The sequence below is a fragment of the Hordeum vulgare genome, chromosome 6H (genome assembly GCF_904849725.1).
Source record: "Hordeum vulgare subsp. vulgare chromosome 6H, MorexV3_pseudomolecules_assembly, whole genome shotgun sequence".
Classification (NCBI taxonomy): domain Eukaryota; kingdom Viridiplantae; phylum Streptophyta; class Magnoliopsida; order Poales; family Poaceae; genus Hordeum; species Hordeum vulgare.
This window is the reverse complement of record NC_058523.1, coordinates 285339318-285348212: the sequence shown is the minus strand read 5'-3', so window position 1 is coordinate 285348212 and position 8895 is coordinate 285339318.

Genomic DNA, 8895 nt, shown 5'->3' with positions numbered 1-8895 from the left:
TTACCTTACTAGTTTGCTTGAAGTATTATTGTTTTCATGTCAATAGCAAACTATTATTTTGAATCTTACGGATCTGAACATTCATGTCACATGAAAGAAGTTACAAAGGACAACTATGCTAGGTAGCATTCCACATCAAAAATTTAGTCTTCATCACTTCCCTGCTCGAGGACGAGCAGGAGTTAAGCTTGGGGATGCTTGATACGTCTCCAACGTATTTTGATGGTTTCATGCTATTATCTTTTCAAACTTTGGATGTTTTGTATGCCTTTTATATCTTTTTTGGGACTAACTTATTAACTCAGTGCCAAGTGCCAGTTCCTGTTTTTTCCGTGTTTTTGACCCTTTTCAGAGGAGGATTTTAAACGGAGTCCAAACGGAATAAAACTTCCGAAAAGATTTTTCCCGAAACAAAAGACGATCGAGAGACTTGAGAACCAAGGCAGAGGGTCACCACGGACCCCACAAACCCTCATGGCGCGGCCAGGGGGCCCGTGCCTCCCAGGCTTGTGAGCTCCCAGGGCCTCCTCTGCCCTAGGTCTTCCGCCTATATATTCCCTAAAATCCTAGAAAAATGAGGACATCAACGAAAATACTTTTCCGCCGCCGCAAGCTTCTGTCTCCGCAAGATCCCATCTGGGGCACATTCTGGTGCCCTGTCGGAGGGGGGATTCGGATACGGAGGGCTTCTTCATCAACACCATGACCTCTCCGATGATGCGTGAGTAGTTCACCATAGACCTACGGGTCCATAGCTAGTAGCTAGATGGCTTCTTTTTTCTCTTGGATCTTCAATACAAAGTTCTCCATGATCTTCATGGAGATCTATCCGATGTAATCTTCTTTGCGGTGTGTTTGTCGAGATCCGATGAATTGTGGATTTATGATCAGATTATCTATGAATCTTAAATGAGTTTCTTCTCATCTCTTATATGCATGATTTCATATCCTTGTAATTCTCTTCGAGTTGTGGGTTTTGTTTGGCCAACTTGATCTATGATTCTTGCAATGGGAGAAGTGCTTGGCTTTGGGTTCATACCGTGCGGTGACCTCACCCAGTGAAAGAAGGGGTAGCGAGGCACACATCGTGTTGTTGCGATCAAGGGTAAAAAGATGGGGTTTTCATCATTGGTTTGAGTTTATCCCTCTACATCATGTCATCTTGCTTAAGGCGTTACTCAGTTCGACATGAACTCAATACACTAGATGCATGCTGGATAGCGGTCGATGTGTGGAGTAATAGTAGTAGATGCAGAAAGTATCGGTCTACTTGTCTCGGACGTGATGCCTATATGTATGATCATTGCCTTAGATATCGTCATGACTTTCGCGGTTCTATCAATTCCTCGACAGTAATTTGTTCACCCACCGTATTATTTGCTATTTTGAGAGAAGCCTCTAGTGAACACTATGCCCCCCGGGTCTACTTCACATCATATTTTCAGCCTTACACTTTTACTTCGTTGCACTTTCCGCCTTCAGATCTCACTTTGCAATCAATCTTGAAGGGATTGACAACCCCTTTATAGCGTTGGATGCAAGCTCTTTTGTGTTTGCGTAGGTACTCTGAACTTGACGCGATTCTCCTACTGGATTGATACCTTGGTTCTCAAACTGGGGGAAATACTTACTGTTCCTTTGCTGCATCACCCTTTCCTCTTCAAGGGAAAAACCAGCGCAAGCCAAGTCTCCGTCAACGTGCAAATTTCTGGCGTTGTTGTCCGTTGCCATAGCAGAAGAGTTTCTGGCGCCGTTGCCGGGGAGGATCAAGTCAAGAACTCACCCAAGTGTCACAAACTCATCTATTGCATTTACTATTTTTGCCTCTCATTTTCCTCCCCCCCCCACTTCTCAAAAACCAAAATTTACAAAAATATTTGCCTTTTTCGTTTGCCTTTTTCGTTCGCTCTTTTCTCTCGCTTGCTTCCTGTTCACTTGTGTGGGATAGTCTACCTGTCCTCATGGCTAGACCCATCGCTCCGAACGATACTCCCGAGAATGAAGTTCTCAATTTCAAGAAAAATGAGGAGAAAACTTAAAGGACGCTTGGTATAGGATTTGCAATGCTCAGAGTAGATCTACTAGTAAGCAATCTACTATCGTCCTGCTTCGCAGTTTTTATGTGGGTATTTCTCCTTGGAATAGGTATATTCTTGACACCATCGTAGGAGGAAATTTCTTGGGTAGCCATACCGTTGATTCTTAAGGAGCTGTAATAAATTTGGTAGGCTCACCCCCACTCATGGTTAATGGAACTACCTTAACTCTGGAACATGTGATGCGTAGGATGGACGTCATTAAAAATAAAGTTGCTACGATCGAACTCATTGAGAATTTGGATAAAAAGATCCATAATCAAATCACTCAGTATGGATCCAAGGTGGGAATGGTTTTGAAAAATTTAAAGGAGAAGGAACCCACAGTTAACGAAAAACTAGGTCATGATTCCGCTAGGATTGGCAAACTAGAGGATGTTATAACCAACTTGGGTTCCACTTTTGCCGCTGTGCAGAATACTCCAAACTTTGCCCACAATAAGGCCACCAAGTCTATTTTTGTTCCTAAAAATAGTGGTGAATCATCTAGTAAGAAAGATGAAGACCTTAAGATGATGAGTGATCACGCTACTTATGGTTTGAGCACCAAAGACAACGATACGTGATTCTATCACTTTATGCCTAGCTAAGGGCATTAAACAATAGCGCTTGTTTGGAGGCAACCCAATGAATTTTTTATTTTCTTTCTGTTTTGTTGTGTCCACACCATCATAATTCTGTTATGATAGTGTCTTTTGTGTTTCTTTTTGTGTTTGAGCCAAGCAAAACCTTTATGACTAGTCTTGGTGATGGTTGTTTGATCCTGCTGGATGAGACAAAAACTTTTCGCTCACGAGATTATTTTTCATTTTTATTCAGAAAGAGATTTTGAGTTGATTCTTTTTGCAGCTGGTTGATATGCCTTTTGCCCAGGGAGTCGTAATTTTTCAGAACTCTTTTGTGTTTGCGCAGGTACTCTGGACTTGACGCGATTCTCCTACTGGATGGATACCTTGGTTCTCAAACTAAGGGAAATACGTACTACTCCTGTGCTGCATCACCCTTTCCTCTTCAAGGGAAAAAACAGCGCATGCCAAGTCTCCATCAACGTGCCTATTTCTGGCGCTGTTGTCCATTGCCGTAGCAGCCGGCGAGCCGCGCGACGGCAAACCCGACCCAACCTCTACGTTGTGCCACCGCCACCCCGCTGTCCCCTGTCCAGATCGACCCGGATCCGTCTCCCTCGCCCCGCCATGGAAACCATGCCTCAAGCTCTCTCATCGCTTCTTCAGCAGGGCTTGGCGCTGCCGGGAACGGAACCCCGGGACCAGATCCGACCGGCAGATGCCGGATCATGCCTCGTGCCGCTGCTGATTCGCCGGAGCACTGTATCGTTTCTTGGCAATGTCTCGCTGCTACCTCCGGTTTAATAAGGCTCCCAACATTGCCATGAAAAGCATCTAACCTTTCCATAATCCAGCAAATCACTGTGTGGCTATGTTACCGCTTGTTTAGCCTTCTTATAGCGTTCGTAGTTGTAGGTGGTGTTGCTTTTATGTGAAAACACGGGTTCCTTGTTATATCACCATATAATTGCTATTTAATTTAATGCACCTATATACTTGGTAAAAGGTGGAAGGCGTGGCCTTCTAGCCTGGTGTTTTGTTCCAGCTTGGCCGCCTTAATTTCGGCTACCGATGTTAAGTTCCATATTGAGAATTCCTAACATGCTTGGGGTTGTTATGGGGACCCCCTAGAATTTTGTTTTGGGATAAAACTCTTCTGGCAAGGCCCAACATTGGTACAACATTTTCCTAATAACTTATAAAAAGCATAGGGACCCGCCGACACCCGTGGATAAATAGTCAACCCCCGGGCCAGTGCTCCTCATGAGTGTTGGTCCAAACAGAGCACTATGCGGGGCCAACCCAGGGCAACTTTGGTGATTTCTATCAGGCACCCGTACACATAGCTTATCCATCATGTCCTGAGAACGAGATATGCGGTTCCTATCGGGATCGTCGACACGTCGGGCAGCCTTGCCGGATTTGTTTTACCTTTCTCGAATCTCTTGTGCGAGGGATTCCGAGGATACTTTGGGCTATCTCGAGGTTGAGGTTTTCCACTAGCAATCTGAGGAGGTCACGAGTTTTTTGCGATCAAGGTTTCCGAGGGAGCGTATGGTAGTTTGCGATGGACTAGTTGGAGCACCCCTACATGGTTAAGTCTTTCGGAAAGTCGTGCCCACGGTTATATGGAAAACTTGGAAAGTTTGTTTAACATCTCGTTCTAGATAATTTGAAATAAACTTAGTTAAAATATGTCAACTGTGTGCATAATCGTGACTGTCTCTTCTTGCGAGTTCTACATCCGGAAGAGGATACGGTGGGGTTATGTTTGATGTAAGTAGGTGTTCAAGATCTTTCATGTAACAGCCCGAGACCGACGCTCCAGAAGATTCCCCTTTTATTCTGTTGCCGTCATGTGATTAGATTGTGTGTCACATTCACCATCCTATCATTCACATCATTCACATTGCTTCGTCACTCCACTAACGTCATTATTTTTTTCCAACTTGCATCCGTCCGTAGTTGTTATTTCTTCTTGTTATCTCCATTGACCGTTTCGAGACCAAGACCTTCATTATTTTTTTTATGGTTGGCTCATGACTTGCATGCTACATGAGGTGTGCTTTATTTTTATTTTATTTTGCATTATGCATCATCTACATCATCTTGTGTTTTTTTCTATTTCTTTCAAGTCGTGGTGCACCAACTTCCTCTCTTTTGTTTTAAACTCTAGTTGTGTCTATTTAATAAATAGAATAGGAAACCTATAAAAGATTTGAGAGAGAGAGGTCCACGCAACAAGGAGCCCAAGCCCACCGCCACCTTTTTCCTTCCTCATGCCACCTCTTTGTACGAACCCATGGAGAACCGTCTAATCACCTTGGATCCGTTCTGATTGCTGCCGTACAACACCTTCCTCCTCTTAACCACCCCCCTAGGGCGCTCGTGCAACCCTAGCTTCCTCCCTTCCCTCCTCGCGCCGCCATCTCTCTTCCTGGCCCTCTGGTTCTTCTCCTTCCTCAAGAAAACAGAGGCTGAGAGAAACAGTCGGCGTCAATTGTCGATCCCACGCCCGGGGGCGTCAAGATCATCTTCGGCGCCTTCTGCACCGAGTCTCCGTCATTGACCCATTTTGGGTGGGAACTAGGCAGCCCGTCTCCACGCCGTCGGCCCCGTCATCGTCTTCCTCACGGACCGGGAGCTACATCCACGTCGTCTTCTTCCTCGGGTTCCACCACCACTGGTGGGCAGCGCCTCGCTTCTTCCTCTACGTCGCCTCTCGGACCTTCGTTGTGTGTCCTACGGGACCGAGGTGAGCTCCCGCACCTCCCATATCTGCCCCTTTAAGAATTCTTCCCGCATGCATCAATTCCGTCGTGTCCGAGCCGTGGCTGTCGTGCTATCGCCATGGCCGATTTTGAATCGAGTAGATGTTCTCTTCCGCGGTTCCCGCATCCTCTCCGAGCAGGCATAGCAACGACGCATGCGCAGGGGCCACGTCTTGTGCTGATTGCGTCTGTCGTGTGTAGCTTGTACGCCATGGTCGAGGTGTTCGGGCGCCTTGCACTCTTGCACCTCCTGCACATACGTGCATGGCACACGCGCGTCCCGACACCGCTTCCCTCGCTAGTTTTCGCAACCCCGCTGGCGTTCCACATCTCCTGGAGTCGCTGTCATGCTCGAGTACGCCGGCTTCCAGCTCCTCTGCGTGGTCATGGTGACCCATGTAGTGCGTTGATGCCACTGTACTTGTAAGTTTTGCTTCCTTTACTGTTCGAAGCTACCGCACTGGCTTAGTGGCTAGCGCCTCTTGAATCAATTCAGGAGACCGCGGTTCGAACCCTACTCTTGCTCCAATTTTTATCTTCTTTTTGTTCCCGTCTTTCACTTTGTTTTGGTCAAAGGTTAGTTTCAGCAGCACGTTTATTAGAAGCAGAGTCCCTAATGTAACACATGCAATGCATCAGTCTAGCTAGTTAGCTCTCCATGCACTCAGCCAGGAGGTCTTGGGATCAAATCCTAGAGAGTTCTCAATTATTTTTGCATATGGTAGTTAGTTATTTTTTTCCAATCGAGCACACAATTAGCCCCTCGGGCTTGATCCAATTCTGGGCCTCTGCACTATGTTGTAATTCGGCCATGCATATATTTTTCCTGCTGCGATTTTATTAATTTCGAGGCATGCATTGTTATATGAGTTGTGTTGTTATCCGTTTCGTAGATGCCATGTTAGTTGCACGTACCCCATATTCATGCCTCCGACACATAGAAACCCGGTAACCGGGGTCACCCCATCATTCTTTGGCATGACATGAACACGTTTACAATTCGTTGGCACCGGCAACTCGTTGAGTTATTGGAACTGGAACGTTGTTGTAGCTACCATTTGCGTGCATGTGGCATCCATGGCATCATATGTTGTGTTGCTCATATCTCTTAGGTCGTAACTCCATTGGAGATGAGCTATATATGTAAACCGACTAGAATGATGCGTAGAATCACGAGGACCACTTTGTTTTGCTGTTTAACAAACATAAAATGCGATGAGGATAAATTTGGGCAGAATTAGAATTTAACGCGTGGGGTCATTCAGAGATGCTATAAGTTGTTTCCGGCCTCATTTAAAATGCCTAGATAGGTATTTATATTTGTGCTTCACCCCTTGCAATGTTAACAACATTTTAATATTGTCGTGTTCCTAAATGGGAGTGAACTAAAGAATTAAATGTGTTGTTTCATCGATATGCAACTCGTTGCATATCGAGCTTCACTTAATGTGTAGTGTTTGCGTGAGGTGAATTGTCATGCCATGCCTTGCATTATTGAACTGATCATGCATCATATTAGGTTGTGGATCATGTCGTGCATTTGCCGTGGTGAATATCTGTGTTGATGCTTGTTTCCGGTTTGCTCCGTATTGATAGAGTTCTGCAAGCGTGTCGGAATGTGAGGACCCGTTCGACTACGTCAGTTTGTCGGCTTCACGGAGTTGTTCTTCTTCCAAGCGGGATCTCAGGCAAGATGACCATTTCCCCAGATATCATTACTATCAATGCCATGCTAGTTGTATCGCTTCTATCACTGTGTCTTGTTGCCTACCACCTGTTAAATGTCATCCTCTCAACATTGCCATGAAACCTTCAACCTGTTCACAACCTAGCAAACCACTGATTGCCTATGTTACTGCTTGCTTAACCATGTGTTAGCGTTGCTAGTTGCAGGTGCAGTTGCTTCCATGTGATAACATGGGTTCCTTGTGTCATCACCCTATTAATTGCTATTTAATTTAATGGACCTATATACTTGGTAAAAGGTGGAAGGCTTGGCCTTTCTAGCCTGGTGTTTTGTTACACCTTTGGCCCCTTAATTTCGGCTACCGGTGTTATATTCTATAATTGAGCACTCCTAACATGATCGGGGTGGTTATGTGGACACCCTTGATAATTTGTTTTAGATTAAAGCTGGTCTGGCAAGGCCCAAATTTGGTTCTACATTTGCCTAATAACTAATAAAATGCATAGGGACCCGCTGGCACCCGCGGAGTGGTCCACCCACCTAGTAGTCAGCGGTGCCACCTCGGGGCAACTCGAGCATTTGGCTACCATCCACTATGCATAGACGGTTGTGTCCTGAGAACGAGATACGCGGCTCCTGTCAGGTTCATCGACACATCGGGTGGCCTTGCTGGATTAGTTTTACCTTCTACGAAATATATTGTGCATCGGGATTCCGGTGATGCTTTGGGTAATCTCAGAGTTAAGATTTTCCACTAAGGAGTCCGACGAGATCGCGAGTTTCGTGATCGAGGATTTCTATGCGGCTTGTGGTAATTTGTGATGGACTAGTTGGAGCACCCCTGCAGGGTTAAATCTTTCGGAAAGCCGTGCCCGCGGTTATGTGGCAACCTGGAAACTTTGTTTAACATCCGGTTTTAGATAACTTAAAGTAAGCTTAATTAAAACTTGCCAACTGAGTGCGTAACCGTGACTGTCTCTTTCGTGAGCTCCTTCTCCGATCGAGGACATGGTGGGGTTTTGTCTGACGTAAGTAGGTTTTTAGGATCATTCATTTGATCATAAGTAGTTCACGTCCGCTATGCGTAGATCGTCCCCCTCTTTATTCTTGTACTCGTAAGTTAGCCACCTCATATAATGCTTAGTCGCTTGCTGCAGCCTCACCATTTAACCATACCTCACCCATTAAGCTTTGCTAGTCTAGATACCTTTGGAAATGAGATTGCTGAGTCCCCTGTGGCTCACAGATTACTAAAACAGTTGTTGCAGGTACATGTAAGGTGATTAAGACGTGAGCGCGATGATTGTTCATTTGGAGTTTCTTCTTCATCGATCTAGGATGGGTTCCAGACCGGCAACCTGGGATAGCAAGGATGGACGTCGTTCTTTTATCATTTGTTTTTCGTCCGTAGTCGGACCCTGCTCTTCTTCATGATGTTTATGTATTGTACTGATGTGACTCTGATGTAGCTTGTGGCGAGTGTATGCCAATTCCATATACTCTTCTCTTCAGTACATGTGCTTGTAACGATATCCATTCTTTCGAAACGACGAGATGCGCTTCTATCCATGTCGAGGCCCTCGTGCCAAAATAAGGATATGATTGTATCTTGGGCGTTACAAGTTGGTATCAGAGTAGTACCGACCTAGGAGCCCCCTTGATTGATGAACTTGGCCGAGTCATGTCTACTGAAAAACTAGTTTGAGTCTAGTTATATATCGAAGAGTAGGAATCTTTTTTCTCCTCTTCGGTGCACTGGTGAGGAATCTTGACGT